General features: G+C 41.8%; 1 protein-coding gene across 1 annotated transcript in view; it reads right to left on the bottom strand.

Annotated features, from left to right (window-relative positions):
* Window positions 1–17,469, bottom strand: part of LOC105470129 (glucoside xylosyltransferase 1) — a 141,982-nt gene that overhangs the window by 5,477 nt on the left and 119,036 nt on the right. Inside the window, exons 12-13 of the transcript XR_011609227.1 lie at window positions 2,314–2,431; window positions 171–232 (exon numbers count right to left, since the gene is read on the bottom strand). The gene's annotated coding sequence lies outside the window, so the exon portion shown is untranslated. The remainder of the gene's footprint in view (window positions 1–170; window positions 233–2,313; window positions 2,432–17,469) is intronic.

The raw sequence follows: 17,469 nt of genomic DNA, 5'->3' as shown, positions 1-17,469 counted from the left end.
GAAACAAACAAAAATGGTGAAGGATCACAGAGTCAGCAAGAACAGAGAATTATTACCTCTTGTCTTAGTCCATTTTCATGCTGCTATAAAGAACTGCCAGAGACTGGGTAATTTATAAAGGTTTAACTGACTTACAGTTCTGCATGGCTAGGAGGCCTCAGGAAACTTACAATCGTGGTGGAAGGGGAAGCAAACATGTTCTTCTTCACATGATGGCAGGAAGGAGAAGTACCTAGCAAAGAGGGAAAAGTCCTTTATAAAACCATCAGATCTCATGAGAACTCACTCATTATCATGAGCGCAGCAGCATGGGGGTAATGGTCCCCATGATTCAATTACCTCCCACCAGGTCCCTCCCACGACATGTGGGAATTATGGGAACTACAGTTCAAGGTGAAATTTGGGTGGGGACACAGTGAAACCATATCACAGCCCCAGACCCACAGGGGCCCAAAAGAGCTGTGGAGAGAGGCCCTGACAGGAACAATGGCCTTCAGCAACAAGTACAGTCTCTGCTGACCTCCAGCCACACAGGAGGGAAACCAGAGGAATCAAGACCCTGACCTCTCTCTCATGTCCTCTGATCTTGTCCTGTTGGCCAAACCCAACTGGAAGCAATATATGTGATTATTTTTGCATTAACTAATAAATTTTACATATATATATATATATATACCTGTGTATATAAAAATATACACAGGTATAGTAATGACCATAATTTTGAAATGGAAAAAATGAAAATACTATTTTTATATATCTGCAAAACCAATAATGTAACGTGGGGAAAAAGACCCATGATTTTTACAGCCAACAAAGTTTCTTGGGGTTTGTTGCCTATATTTATAGTTGAAGAAAATGCTAAATTTCAGCTAGAAGTTAATGAAAATAAAGATGTAGGGTTTTTGTCTCCTCCAAGTTCATGCAATCCCTGAATTAAGTACCCCTGGCGTAGTCCTGTTACACCTGTTTTCATCTTCCCAATAGGCAAAGTCTACTGAAGGCAAAATTTACAGGGCTTCCCTAGAGAAGTGTTGATTCAGAAGGCCATTACTTTTCTCTTGAAGGGAGACTATGGTTGAGCTAATTAGATTTGCGGAGACTTTTCTGTGTCCCTGTAAAACCTAATACATAGTATGAGTGAGGTGGTCATGGATAACTTATGAAGACCATCTCATTAGCTTATAATTATTGCTCATAACATTTATGTATTCAGCAAATATGTACTGAGCATCTACTATGTGTCAGACACTGTTCTAGATACTACGGATACATCAGTGGACAAAATAGATTTTTAAAAATATTCCTTGCTCTCATGAAGCTTAGATTGTAGTTGGGGTGAGTGGGTGAAGGTTCAGACAACAAACAAAAATAAATAATATAAATGGTATCATATGTAAAGAGGTGATAAGTACTCTGAAAAAATATAGAGAACATTTTAGGAAGTATAGGGAACCATGGGGAGGGTTGTAATTTTAAACGAGGTAACCAGAGTAAAGTTTATTATTAATAAGAATGTGAAGTTTGGCCATGCATGGTGGCTCATGCCTGTAATCCCAGCACTTTGGAAGGCCAAGATGGGTAGATTGCTTGAGTCCAGGAGTTCAAGATCAGCCTGAAAAACAGGGCAAAACTCCATCTGTACAAAAAATTAGCCGGGTGTGGGGGCACACACACCTGTACTCCCAGTCACTCAGAGGCTGAGGTGGATCACTTGAAGCCCAGGAGGTGGAGGTTGTAGTGAGTCATGATTGTGCCACTGCACTCCAGCCTAGGCAACAGAGCAAGACCCTCTCTCAAAAAAAAAAAAAAAAAAAAAAAAGCCAGGCACGGTGGCTCACGTCTGTAATCTCCACTTTGGGAGGCCGAGGTGAGGTGGGCGGGTCACCTGAGGTCAGGAGTTTGAGACCAGCCTGACCAACATGGAGAAACCCCGTTTCTACTAAAAATACAAAATTAGCTGGGCATGGTGGTGCACGCCTATAATCCCAGCTACTTGGGAGGCTGAGGCAGGAGAATTGCTTGAACCCAGGAGGCAGAGGTTGCAGTGAGCCAAGATTACGCCATTGTACTCCAGCCTGGGTGACAAGAGCGAAACTCTGGAAAAAAAAAAGGAAAGAGAGAGAGGCAGGGAGGGAGGGAGGGAGGGAGGGAGGGAGGGAGGGAGGGAGGAAGGAAGGAAGGAAGGAAGGAAGGAAGGAAGGAAGGAAGGAAGGAAGGAAGGAAGGAAGGAAGGAAGGAAGGAAGGTCAAGTTTAAGAAAAGACTTTAAGGAGGTGAGAACAATCATACTACCTTAACAAATGAGTTATCTCACCCAAAAGCAGCCACACATTCTTCTGTGTCAGTAGGAGCAGCACAAGAATGGATTTAGGAATCCTTGTCCCTGTCTTCTCTCTGAAAGTTGATGTTTTCTGGATGTGGTTTCTTCATCTCTGAAAGAGGAGAGCTGGACTAGGTCAACAATTACAGAACTATGACCAGCACACCCTTGGGTGGGGTGCATCCGGGGTGTTGGAGAGAGATGATATGAGAGAGGCTAAGTAGACAAAGATTTGAGTCACTTCCCCAACTTCAACCTTTGATCTGTTTTATACAATGGGGCCGTAAGTCAGATTTTGTTTTTAGAAAAAGTGTTTCCCTACAAACCAAAGGAAAAAAGTTTGAAAGCCATTAAGTAGTTATTGTAGATTTTCTTCCTTTTAAATAATTGTCATCATCCAAAAGAAAAATCATGACAATGTTGTCTACCGCTGCCTGCATCTTCACTTCTCACAGCTTGCCATGACTTCACTACTTCTTTTGGTTTTAATTCATTGCTGTCCACACAGAGGTATTTACAGTGATGATCATGAGTTTCAAAACAAGTCTAATGAAATGTGCATTTTCTTAGGATAGTGAGGTCCCAAAACAAACAAGCATTGATTTCAAGAACCAAATTACATAGCATCCAGGCGAGAAGGAGGCTGCCCGGGAGGGTAAAGGGTCTTGCGTCTCCTTGCCCTGCCAGCACCATGCTGCCCCAGCATCCCTACCTGCTCCACTAATGCATTCCCTATTAATTTTAATAAGGAAATATCTGATTATCCTCATTTAAAAGAGTCCTCCAACCTACACACACACACACACACACACACACACACACACACACACACACGCTCACCCACAGGAATTTTCTAATAGGCAATAGATTATGGAACAGGGTCCCCTTCAGTCCGATGGCAGACATAGCACAGCCACATAACTGATTATATTGCTCTCCCCATAAATATTCTACCACCAAGGAAGAGATTTACGATATTGTATCTTCAGTTCAATTTTCAGAACGATTTACAGCTCACATACATCCAAAAACTTATTACCAACTGCATTATTTGAAAACAAAGCGATAACCTGCTATCCTCCAAGAGGACCAAAGGAGGCTTCAGCGGCACCTTCTATCTCTCTCCACACTCTCTCTGCCACTCCTATTACTATAATAAATATAACAAACATCTTAAGTGAAATTACAAAGCACACATGCTACATGGTGGGTAGTAGTCTATTAAGTGAAAAGCCTTCAGAGGACCACATATTTGTCTTACCTTGACAAGACTTTTCAAGAAACAGAGGGGCCTAAAGCAGAATTGTGCTGAGAAACAGTGAGTCCCTGGGAGCATATTCCTGCTGATAACAACCAGCTTTCGAAAATGTGACACCTAGCACAGAGGCTGAGTTTACTCATTCTTAATGTGCTGCACCCACCTGACTTCATGACTTAGGTTCCATCCCTAAGCAGATCCATGCAACCTTGCAGTGTGTTCCTATTAACCCCAGATGCACATCAGAAGCCCTGAGGGAACTTCAAGAGAATATACTGATTCCTAGCCCCATATTTAGTGATTCTGATTTAATCAGTCTCAGGTAGGGCCTGGACATCAGTATTTTTCCAAAGCAGAACGGCCCTCCACCCCCACCCCATGATTCTACCACTAGAGCAGAGTTGAGAACCTCTGACACAGTGGCTGTGAGCTTTCGATTCCTCAGCTGTGAACCACAGCTAGCAGGCAAGCACTTTGACAAGTTGTGTGAATGGATATACAGGTCCAGCTTGTTAACCTTCATGTCCCACACTAGTGCCTGGCACACTTTAATAACTCAATAAATATGGGTTGAATTAACCGGTGCATAAACACCAGGTTCTAGGCATGGTATTACATCTTAGTCATCAATAAATGTCAGCTAATATTGTTATTCAAAATGCCCTTTAAAACCTTTTAATTTATGGTTTTCTCCAATAAAAGTGTTTTTATTTGACTCTTGTTTTTCCATCCCAAGGGCATTATTTACTTTCTGGACTAATCTTTTTAGCATTATCACATACTATCACATGATAAGGAGAACTATGAAATTCAGTATAAGAAATGTACCAGCACCCAGCACTGGCATGCATCTTTCTACCCTGAAATGTTTTCCTATGTCCTGTTTCGGTGGTATGGTGGAGAAGAAATGCACCTTATCTGCATTTGCCATTCCTCATGTATTGAGAACATACTTTTAACATACCATGACTAACTTCATACTGTCATGAACATTTATGTCCATAAATTCAACATTCTTGCAAAAACTGAGCAAATACCTATTTGTAGAAGCAAAATCACAAGAAAAATGTCTGTGTGTCCATTTTCACTTTGGTTCCAACAGCATCGAAGTCCTCTGCTGTTCAAGCAGGAGGGGGACACCAGTCATATCTCCGATGGACATGAACCTCGTGGTAACAGACACAGTACAATCATTCTGACCCATTTCATTGATTGGTGCCTGTAGCCACACAATTAATCCCCCTGGGGAAGTAGCTTTCATGATGTGCACTGGTAATGAAGGCAGGTGAAAGAATTGGTGCCCCTGAGCTGCATTCCAGGGACCATCTTACATTATTGTTTTTGCAGATATATAATTGCAAGCTCAATTATACCAGAGAAAGGGAATTTTGAAGAAGTAGCTGGGGACCTGGCCCACACAAAGAATCAACCCTTTTCATTAAGATTCATCCCTAATTCCTCCTTCTTTCTCAGTCTGGATTTCTCTCCACTTCACTCAGGCGGCACTGTGATTCCCTAATACTAACTCTTCCTTTCAAATCCAAGTACTTCACAGTCACGATTTAAAACTTTTGAGTTTCATTCCGATTTGGCCCCTTTGAAAGCCAGCTTCAGACTCCTCTTTAAAATATGAATAATGTCTGCCCCCTCAGCCAATCAGGCCGGCCCCTGCCACATCCTTTTGAGGTGCCTGTCCCCCCAGGATTGCCTGGAATGCTTACATCTTTGAAAAATATCTATAATAAAAATTCAAATACATTCAAAAATGAACATAAATAAAACATAATTTCCTTCAAATGATTTATAAAATACTAAAACATTCACTTCCCTGTCTTCTGCCTGTCAAGAGTGCAGCGGCACGCATCCTTGGGGTGGTGGAGCAGCTTCGCTTTCCCCTTCAGAGGCCCTTCCTCGGCTCAAGCGAGGCGCTGCCTTGGCAACACAGAACACCCCAAAGCCTGCCAGTCCCCACAGCACCTCGCTCTCACTTTATCCATCAAAGCAGCAGCGCGATCCTATCCATGGAGAGATGGGATAGCTCTATCGTTCCTCCTCAGGGGGCTCGAATTTTAGGGGAAGTGCTGAGATGGTATTAGCCACTGGTATTAGAAGATGGTATGTGCTGTGGGGAAAAAAAAAATCCCAATGCTAAAGGCTGAACGCAAACCAATAAATGAGACTCTGTAGGTTAGGGGCCATGGCGTTGGCATTTTTTTAAAAGCTCCCCACTTTTAATGTGCAGCCAGACTTGAGAACCTCTGCCTTATGTTCATGAAAGCTATCACTATTGCTCTGTGGAAGTTCTTTTCTTTTATTTATTCATTAATTCATTCAATAAATATTTAGTGAGCACCTACTATTTTCTGTCATTGCTCTAAACACTGGAGATAAAGCAATGAAGGGAAGAAACAAAGTCCTTACTCTCATGCTGTTCACATACCAGAAGATTATTTTTTCCTTTCAACATCTCATTTAATTCTCAAAACCTGTGTGTGCAGTGATCATTATTATTCCCATTCCCCAGGTGAGCAGACTGAGCCTTGGTCAAGTTCAGAAACTACTAAGTGACAGAGCCAGGCCTCACTCAGGTCTGGAGGACTCAGAAGACCTCTCTCATAATAGCATTTCCCAGGGAAAGGCCCTTATTCATGCTTTTTTCATTTTATTTTCAGTGCTTCATGACGGGTCTGTGTCATGATGTAATTTAGCGGATTAAATTTGAACAGCTGAAAATTGTGTAACTGATTACATTCCGCTTCCTTCATAAATTGCTAATTTGATTCACACCTGCTGATGTGACACCTGGAGGGAGTAGAAGTGGGTGGGTGGTTAGGCCTCTTCCACATATGTGCTAACTAATTGGGTAAAATAAATGTTATTTTAAAATCTCAAATGGGTCATGACTTGTGATTAGACAGACCACATAGCTATCATCGGCTTACCTGTTGGACACCTGGAGATTATTGTAATCAAACCTAGCGAACTCTGAAATCAATTTTTATTAAATCCCTCTATATACGAGATCATATATTTATAGGACGTTCTAACTTTTGATCAGCACTTCATATTCAGTACAACTGTGAGTTATTTTAAAGACACATTCTGCTATGAGGTCAACTGTGTCAGCCTTGTCTCTATAATTCACATGTTGAAGCTCTAACTCCCAGTACCTCAGAATGTGACTGTATTTGGAGATAGAGCCCTTCACTTAAAGGCCTCTAAGGCCCCAAATCTATCTCCAAATATAGTCACATTCTGATTCAGTTAAAATGATTAAGTCATATTGTGATTAAGTTAAGGTGAGGCCATTAGGGTGGGTCCTGACCCAATCTGGCTGGTGACCTTATAAGAAGAGGAAATTTGGAAACACAGAGACACCAGGAATGTGGTGCACAAAGACCACGTGAGGACACAGTGAGAAGGTGGCCATCTGCAAGCCAAGGAGAGAGGCCTCAGGAGAAACCAGACCTGCTGACACCTTGGTCTTGAACTTCTGGCCACCAGAACTGTGAGAAAATAAATTTCTGTCGTTTAACCCACCCAGTCTGTGGTATTTTGTTATGGCAGCCCCAGAAACTAATACACATGCATAATACATTTAATTTATCAAAAAATTGCCACTCTATCCCTGACATAAAACTGTCCTGTTGAGAGATCTCACGGCCCTGTCTTCAAGGAATTTACAGTCTCTCAGGTAGTGAGACATATACATGGATGAGACATTTAGAGAATAACAGGAGGTCCAAGGCCAAATGAGCAGGAGAGGAAGTAAGTGCTACTCCAAAAGGGTCAAAGCTGAGATGGATGGGTATGGGTCACAGAAAGAACAGAGTTTGAAAAGCAGGGAAGTGTAAGGTAGGGAGGGGAGGTGGAATGAACAATAGTATGCATTTGATCCTGCAATCCCACTACTGAGTATCTACCCAAAGGAAAAAAAACAATATGTCAAAGGGATACCAGCACTTACATGTTTATCACAACACTATTCACAATATCTAGAACGGAGAATCAACTTGCATCCATCAGTAGATGAATGGACAAAGAAAATATGGTATATATACACAATGGAATACTATTTGGCCATAAAAAAATGAAATCATGTCATTTGTAGCAACATGGATGGAACTTGAGGTCATTATCTTAAGCACAATAAGCCAGGTACAAAAGACAAATATCATATGTTTTACTTACATGTTGAAGCCAAAAGGTTGATCTCATGGACGTAGAGAGTGGCAATACGGATAACAGAGACTGGGAAGGGCCAGCAGAGGGGCAGGGGAAAGGAGAGGGCAGAAGAAAGCGAAGTGGTTTAAAGGGTATGAATATATAGTAAAATGAAAGGAATCAATTCAGTATTTGACAGCAGAGTAGGATGACGATACTTCACAAAACTATATTGCACTAGGGTGAGGAATATCCTGAACATTCTGATTTGATCTCTATGTATCATAAGCATGTAACACATCTTCTCATATATTCCATAAATTCTCACAAATAAAAAAAGAAAGAAAAAAGTGAGCTGAAAATAAAAGACAAAACATAGTTGAAGAGTATGTGCTTTGGAGCAGTCACTGCCACTTACTGGATATGTGATCCTCAGCAATTTTCCTCACCGGGAATGTCAGGTGCACACTTGCTGGGGTGTGGTGAAGTTTCACCATGATGGTGCCACAGGAGCAATTCACTGGCATGCATTAGGCACTCCATAAATGTACCAGAATTATGGAATGACAGCGAGGAGAAACTCAGAAATCAAAGAAAGCCTGGGAAATAATAAAGGATAAGGGATGTCCTTGGTTGAAGATTTGAGACTAACCTAAATCTTCACGGTAAAAAGGATTTTTTTCTAAAAATAATATTTTGCTTCCAAATTGACAATACATCAATAAAATAATATTAAGCTGACATTTGCAGAGCACTCTGTGCCCAGGCACTGTTTTAAACACTGTGTGTGTATTAACTGTTATATACTCATTGCAGCACTAGTCACATTATCTAAGATATGGAATCAACCTAAGTGTCCATCAACGGATAAATCGTCAAACGAGGTAGGTAGGTCTGATCATAATTATTCCCACTTTACAGATAAAGAAACTGAGGTGGAAAAAGGTGAAGCAACTGGCCACAATTGCACAGTTAGCAACATTCAAGCATGGGAGATCCTGCCCCAGAGCCACCACTCCATCCACACATTCATACCCATATTCTCCTCAAAAGCCCAAGCAACGCTCTGTACTGCCAAGCCCTTAGAACCCTCTCGATTTAGTAAGAAAGAAACTGAAGCACAGAGAGGAGTCTTGACTAAGTTACCCAAAATTGCATAGCAGGCAAGTGGCAAAGCCAGAACTTGGAATCCTGCTTGCGGCCCACTGCCCTTCTCTGCTCTTCCCTGACTCTCTTTTCAGAATATGTAAAACTGGGAACTTTCAGAAACTGTCTTATCTGGAGGGAGAACACATACTCTAAGACGTGCCCATAGAATTCTGTTACCTTTCACCAAACTCTAGGTACTTCCTACATCTCCATGTGACTCAGTGATCATTAGAACAAAAAAAAAAAAGAAAGAAAGAAAGAAGTTTTCAAAATATAAATTCTACAACTACAGGGAGAAAAAGAAATTTTAAATACAGTTTTTCTTACGTATGTATAATAAAAGCTAATGTTTACTAAGGCCTTGACAGACGCTGAGCACATTAAGTGCATATGTGCATATTTTCATTTAATTCTCACACCAACCCTCACAGGTAGATGCCATTATTATGCCCATGTTAGAGATGGCATCGAGGTGAAATAACCTGTCCAAGTCTTAAAGGTTGCCAATGGCAAATCAGGGAAACTCATGAGTGAAGCAGGTCTGTCAGAGCTCAGTGCACACAATTCTCACTCCACACTTTACTATCTCAAACTCAGTCTCCTGCGTACTTCCTTCCGCTCATGTATTCCACCTCCACTCTTTTTTTTGGAGACAGAATCTTACTCTGTCGCCCAGGATAGAGTGCAGTGGCACAATCTCAGCTCTCTGCAACCTCTGCCTCCTGGTTCAAGCTATTCTCGTGCCTCAATACTAGTCCCAAGTAGCTGGGACCACAGATACGCGCCACCACGCCCAGCTGATTTGTATTTTTAGTAGAGACGGGGTTTCACCATGTTGGCCAGGCTGGTTTTGAACTCCTGGATGGGCACGGTGGCGCACGCCTGAAACCCCAGAACTTTGGGAGGCTGAAGCAGGTGGATCACTTGAGGCCAGGAGGGGATTACAGGTGTGGGCCATTGTGCCCAGCCCTACCTCCACTCTTGAATGCCCTCCCCCTCCCTATCTACATCCTAATCATGTTCAAAGCACCAGTTCCCATCTTCCCTGCCACACCTGCAATTCTGTACACCAGAACACAGGCATCAGAATCATCTAGAGTGGCTGGTAAAAATGTAGGCTCCTGTGCTCCACTCCTAATTCAGTGGATTATAAGGTAGGAGGGTGGGGCTCAAGTCTGCATTTTAACAAGGTCACTGGGGGATGCTGAAGTTCATTAGTGTTTGAGCAATTGGCCCACATTACATTGCATGAAATTTGTATACTAATTACACATTGACCCAGCAGGCATTTTGGAGTCTGGCAAGAATTGTACTAGCTCCAAGTAGGTTCAGTCACAAAGACAGCTGTTTGGCATTTTCCATAAAAGCAAGATTACAGATGCCCATTGTGCTCATAGGTTACCCAACCAAAACTGAGTTATCCATCATATGGCTTCACTATGAAACGAATTGAGCCTTGGTACTACTAACTAAAGAAACATTAGGTACAGAACACAAAGGAAGAGAGAACATGGTGGCTTGTAAAACACTGAATTATCCTGGGGTTCATATTTACTACATATTTAGGAGTCAAAAAGTATCCATGCCCTTCTGGCGTTTCCACTCCAAACATAACGATGTGCAGTACAAGAAAGAAAAACAGATACCAGACATTTAAATCAAGCTCTGTAAGAAGCCACTTCTAAAAGCCAGGTGGCTAATTCAAATTAGAACACATTTTGTTTCTTTTCTGAATAACAAGGAGGAGCAGAAAAGACACATTTTCAATGACATTTATAAAGCATTGATTTCCTTTTCTCTCTAACCCAGGGATGCTTCATTCGCTTCAGAGATAACACCCTGAATATGAACGTGATTAACAGTGATGATTTGGTAAGAGGTGTGTTTAGAGCAAAGCAGCTTCTTCAGCATTAACCAGCATTTATTGAGCACCTACTATCCACAGGGCATACAATGAAATGGAGATTTGAAAAATATTTAGGTTCTAGCCATGGAGACCTAAGGGTAACAGTACCCAGGAAGGATGAAAGAATGATTATGCTGAGTCCTAGAGCAGACCTGGAGTGCTTAAGGAACTTGTACATTTAGTCTACCCAGAAGAATCACAAAAACACTAGAACATAAGTTTTCCTCAACTGCCACATCAACTAGCAGGGTTTGGTAGGGGGAACTACATTCTCCTGGCTGTCCTCCTAGCTCTCCAGAGCAACATACTTGAACAAACAGTTCCTGGCCCAGTCTATAGCTCCAGCTAATTTGAGAAAGAAAAAAAAAAATTCCATGCACCCCCTGTTACACTTTTACAATTATTATCTATTTAAAAATATATATTGTTGAAAGGTATTATAAATTCAATGTGATCTTAAAATAAGTTGTATTAAACATAGCAGTATCTACCTTCTACATATATCTAAAAAGTAGTTAAATTGTGTGAGGCTGGGTGCAGTGGTTGATACCTGTAATCCTAACATTTTGGGAGGCTGAGATGGGAGGATCCCTTGAGGCCCGGAGTTCAAGACCAGCCCGGGCAACTTCTCTCTCCAAAAAATGTTTTAAGGTTGGACAGTGTCACACGCTGGTAGCCCCAGCTACTTGGGAGGCTGAGGCAAAAGGATTCCTTAAGCCTAGGAATTTGAGGCTGCAGTGAGCCAAGACTGCACTATTGGACTCCAGTCTGGCTGACAGAGAGAGAGTGACCCTGTCTCTAAAAAGTGTGGTTTATTCGGTCCACAGGCAATGCTTCATGCACTTAGGAATCTGAAGAACTCTTTAATACTTTCAAGGGCCCAGAGCAGAGGCCTGCATCTCACAAGCTTACACCTCTTCTTCCAGGCTCTTATCTCCAGGCTTTTCCTCCCAGACTCTACTTAACAAGGTCTGTGGAAAGAAGTCCCCAGTGCCCTGGTGAAAGCAGAGAGGTTAGACCAGTCAGGAAAAGGGAAACTAATGTTGGATTTCTTCAGATGGTTGACAGCAGCATTTTTGAAAGCTGTCGGTGTCTTCACTGGGTTTAGGATTGGGGACTGAGCCTAAACTGTCTCGGAGCAACCACTTGCTTCTCTTTGAAGATGTGATTTCACCTCAGAAGATACCTTGACTGGCATAACATGTGGAGAGTTGTAAAAGGATGAAGCAAAAAAAAAAAAAAAAATCAGGCAAGTCATAAATGTCCAATTCTCTCTAAGGGAGGCAAGTATTGTCCTTAGGAATACTTACCTTATAAAACTGTAGGCAGCAGAGAAGTGGTTTGAAGCAGATCATTCTTAAGGTTTATTCCTCCAAAGTCAAACATGATTTCAGTTTGGGGTCATCCACCAAGCATGAAGGTTGTGGATAACAGTATTATTAATATTCCATAAATTCTTTATACAGTACTCAGTGGAAAATCATCATTTGTAATATTTATCTGGTGCTTGAATGAGAACATGCGATAATATGACAATTCCATTTTCTACTTTGACATTTCAAATATGACCAAGTCATGATAATCAATCAGTAATACATTTATCATCCACATGAAGTCAATTATGCGTCAATAATCAGTGAAATTTTGAACTTGTAACCTAGACCTGTGTGCAGTAGCCGACAGTGAGGGTGGAGACATTTGCTGTAATTGTGCTGTTATTGCTTCTAACAAAATGTTTTATACCTGAAAGGGCAGGCAGTGCTTTTAAACCCTCAATTCTAGTCTGGCTCTTTATTACAGATTGCCTTTTGAATCATAAGCTCTTTAGAAGGGCAATGTGAGGTGCAGTAATAGAAGACGGCTTGAGTCCATAACTCTGGTGTCAGCTAGACTGTGGTTCAAATCCTGGCTCTGCAGTTATTAACCAAGCAACCTTGAGCAAGAGATTTAAGCTCTCTAAGCCTCAGTTTCTCCATCTATAAGGGGGATGGTCATAACTACCTTGCGGGGCTATGGAAAGGTTCACTGTGATGTAGGGCACATGGTGCACAATAAACAGGAACTATCATAACCAAAAGGACATAACCAAAGCTTAAAAACTGAGATCATGTTTGTAAAAGAATAATTTTTAAACTTCTTATCTAGGCTGGACACAGTGGCTCACACCTGTAATGCCAGCACTTTGGGAGGCCAAGGCGGGCAGATCACCCGAGGTCAGGAGCTTGAGACCAGCCTGGCCAACATGGTGAAACCCCATCTTTACTAAAAATATAAAAATTAGCCAGGCATGGTGATGGGCACCTATAATCCCAGCTACTCGGGAGGCTGAGGCAGGAGAATCACTTGAACCCAGGAGGCAGAGGTTGCAGTGAGCCGAGATCATGCCATTGCATGCCAGCCTGGGCAAAAAGAGCCAAACTCCATCTCAAATAAACAACAACAACAACAACAAACTTCCTATATAGATGAATCAATGTTAAGAGAAATATTTAGAACGTAGCACCCATTATAATCAAGCATCTTTTAAAATATTCTGATTACTAGACAACAATTATATGCACTATTTTAATAATATCGTAAAATGGTTGCACTTTGTTCTTTGTTTATTGCATTCTGAAATTCCATGTTAGAATTATAGGCATATAAACCAAGGCTATTAAGAATGCCTGGTAAAAGCATTTACTGATGCATCATTTAGCCTGTATTTTGTCTTTGGAAGAGAGAAATCCAAATGGCTGCTTCTTTCAAATGTCACCCAGATACATACTGTTCATTTGAGATCATCTAAATTGTGGGTGCGTGTGTGTGCGTTTTAACTCAACTTTCCATGGCACCCCACAGAAAGTTTCCATCCGCTATGAGACAATTGAGAACACCATCTGGGACAATTGAGAATACCGTCTGGGACTCAGATGAATTATGATGTTGCCAATATGCATGATATGCATCACTATAGGAGGCTTCCCATGAACCTCTTCTCTGGTCCCAAACAGTGGGCCTCAGACCTCATGGGACTGCAGAGTTATTGCCAGAGATCCTTGAATCACTATGAGCACAGTCATTCACTGTGTGCAGACTCCATACAGCATATTATCACACATAGATGCATGTTTCAGGTATCTATTACTGTGTAACAACCCCCCCCCCCCACCCATGAGAAGCCAAAAAAAAAATGTATTCTTCTCTCCTAATTCTGCGGGTAGATTGGTGGTTCCACTGCTCCACTCGGTACTGGCGGAAGTGCTAGGATGGCAACAGTCATCTGGGACTTGGCTGGGCTGGAACATTCAAGATGTCATGCTCATACAACTGCCTATTCTTGGCTCTTGGTGGGAAGCTCAGATGAGGCTGTCAATCACAACACCTATATGTGGAATTTCTATGTACATGGGACTTCTCGAAGTGGCTAGGTTGCAAAAGACAGTACCCAAAAAAGGAGTATTTTTAAAAGTCAGATAGAGGCAGCAAGGCTTCTTATGCCCTAGCCTTGGAAACCACACAGTGTCATTTTATTGCTCAAAACACTCACAGGACCAGCCTGTGATTCAAGCGGAGGGCAATTAGACCTCACTTCTCAATGAGAGTTCTGCTATTTTCCACATGTCTTTCAATGTGTAATTGATAAAATATAAATGTATTCAAGGGCATATTGGATTTTTAGTAAATGTCAATCATTAAATATATTTTCACCCAACTCATAAAAGTGTAAAAGCAATTTAACAAGATGATTAAGCATTCAAGCTATGTAGTTAGATGGGTCTGAATTTAAATCCCTATACCTATTGGCTGTGTAACCAGGAGAACATCACTAAGCCTCAATTTCTCCACATCCAAATCAGCAATAGAAACAGACTTACCAGCGCAGTTCTAAAGATTGCATGAGAAAATGCATGGCAGATGCTTAGCACTCAAGATAAATCAGTTCTTGTAGTTGCTGTGATGCCAGGAGGCTTCTCCTGCCAACCATTCTTCCTCCTCTACCTGCCTCCCTGACCCCATCCTTCCCCCCACTTCATCTGATGTTTACATAAACAAATGGGATGGCTACAATGCCCGACATGTGCTGTGGCTGGAAAGAGTCTATAGCTAGAAACTCACTGGAAGGATCTATTTTAGCACTTGCTTAGGCATAATATTTAACAATGACAAACATAATTTAAGGGGCAAAATGTTGATAGAAGAATAGGGAAAAACTTAAAAAGTAGCCCTATTATAATCAAGTTTGTTTGTTTGTTTGTTCATTTGTTTGAGACAGAGTCTCGCTTTGTCACCCAGGCTGAAGTGCGGTGGCGCCATCTCGGCTCACTGCAACCTCCGCCTCCCGGGTTCAAGCAACTCTCCTGCCTCAGCCTCCCAAGTAGCTGGGACTACAGCTAATTTTTGGGGCTAATTGTTTGTATTTTAGAAGAGACGGGGTTTCACCATGTTGCCCAGGCTGTTCACAAACTCCTGAGCCCAGGCAATCCGCCCGCCTCTGCCTCCCAAAGTGTTGGGATTACAGACATGAGCCACCGCGCCCGGCCATAATCAAGTATTTTTTAAGAACTTTTCTTAAACTCCATTGCCTGACAAAGAAGTCAGGAGCTAATGCCTCCTTAGTTTAGTAATCACAGGTGATGACTTAGTTCTGGCCTACTTGCCGTGTTTCTTAGGACAAAACTGAGCAGCAGAATCCAAGGACTGCAGTGCATAAAAAGTTAAAAGTAGTATCTGAGTGCACAGCGGTTAGATTAGGTCTCAAGCCAAGGAAAGCAGGGCAACACAGAGCAGATAACCAGGAACCAAAAGAATCAGCCTGTGTGCTTAGGGTAACAAGCAAGAGCAGACGAATTAAATGGGGTAGTGGGGACAGGTAGCAAATCCAACTGAATGGAAGCCAAAATTCCAATCTCAGAAGCATCAGAAGGTCACAGACAGAATTCTGCAGCTTCCCCGGGGCTGTTCCCCTTACTGTCTGTTCCAAGCAACTCTTTCTCACCTGGAGAGGAAAACGCCCCTGTCTAGCTTCTGATCCAAGTTCAGTCCAATCTAGCCAAGTTTAGCCCAGTGCAGTTTGTGGTAACCTGAGAGCTTAATGCAGATTTTAAAGTGAGAATTTTGCTCAATTCAAGTATTTTCTCAGAAGGAAGTTCTTTGGCGCTGGGCTATTCAAGTGACTATTTCATCAAGAGTGAACTGGCCCTGCATACACAATGTATGAGGTTTCTCCCCAATATTTGGAAGCCAACAAGAGTTATCCACATGAGAGGAGCTGTGGAATCTCCTTTTTTTTTTTTTTTTTTTTTGAGATGGAGTCTCACTCTGTCACCCAGGCTGGAATGCAGTGGCACGATCTTGGCTCACTGCAACCGCCACCTCCCGGGTTCAAGCAATTCTCCTGTCTCAGCCTCCTGAGTAGCTGGGACTACAGGCACATGCCACCACGCCTGGCTAATTTTTGTATTTTTAGTAGAGACGAGGTTTCACCATATTGGTCAGGCTGGTCTCAAACTCCTGACATCAGGTGATCCACCCACCTCAGCCTCCCAAAATGCTGGGATTACAGACATGAGCCACCATGCCCAGCCTGAAATCTACTTTATAAAGTGTTTTGGAACCCCTGAAGGTGAAAATATTTATAAAAGTTAAATGAACAGGCCTCCCTCTGGGGGACACACCTCTGGCATGTCACGGTAAAGGTAAAATAGAGGTAAATTAAAGTTCTAACAAAGTTCTCCTGGTGTCCCCAACATAAAGCTTTTTTTAAAGGCTGCTGGAAGGATCTGCCTACTTCTGCATTCCACACTGCAGTAGGTCTTGTTATATATTAAGACCTCAATGCACAAAGCATTTTCAGTAATGGTATTTCTCCCAGTCCTTCGTCTATACATACAAATTTGCTGAGCTGCCTGTACTTATCATTCTCATGTTTGGTGCTATATATTAATAATGTTGAACAACAGATTTATAGACAAGGCATTAGACACTGAAATTAGACTCACACTAAGACTTTCATATCTTACTGCAGTATTTGTTACTTTTGAGAGCAACTTTTATATGCTCTTTCTTAATTTATAAGCTAGAAGAGAGAGCCATCATTTTACATTCCTGTTGGTACATTTGATATTCTGTTAGTAACCCAAACGAGAAACAGCTTGCTAGGACTCCAGGTCCCTTGGAGAATTCCTCCAAAGCATTGATAGTCAGGGAAGCCCTCCAGTCACTACTCTGATATTATTGCTTATATACTGAATTTTTGCTTAAGCTCAAGAAATTGTAGTTGAATGATTGAATGGCTCAACGGAATCTCATCGCTTTTTGCCCCCTCTCTCTGAGGAGATACTCTTCCAAAAAGCCTCATTGACTAGACTACATTTCCATTCAAAAGAAGGGTTTCCCTTTTCTAATCCATGATACAAGCCTGCTAGTAATCCTTTGACAATATTCAAATGGCTATCCCACACCTTCAGGTAGACATTTACTGCTTAAAGCCATTGTATCGCAGAAAACTTGGTTTATATCTGTTGATTTCTATTTAAATTCCACTGACTCCACCCTGCCTACTACTTACATTTAAATATGCATTTAATTGGATGGGAGTGTAGCCAAGCAAAGGTGGCAGATCCGTACCCATCAGGCCATGTGGAATTGACTGTCACTCATTAAAGTTATCCTTAAGATAAAGATTTAAATC

This window comes from Macaca nemestrina, chromosome 10 (genome assembly GCF_043159975.1).
Source record: "Macaca nemestrina isolate mMacNem1 chromosome 10, mMacNem.hap1, whole genome shotgun sequence".
In the NCBI taxonomy this organism is placed as follows: Eukaryota; Metazoa; Chordata; class Mammalia; order Primates; family Cercopithecidae; genus Macaca; species Macaca nemestrina.
The sequence above is the reverse complement of the archived record's forward strand: the minus strand, read 5'-3'. Positions and strand labels throughout refer to the sequence as shown.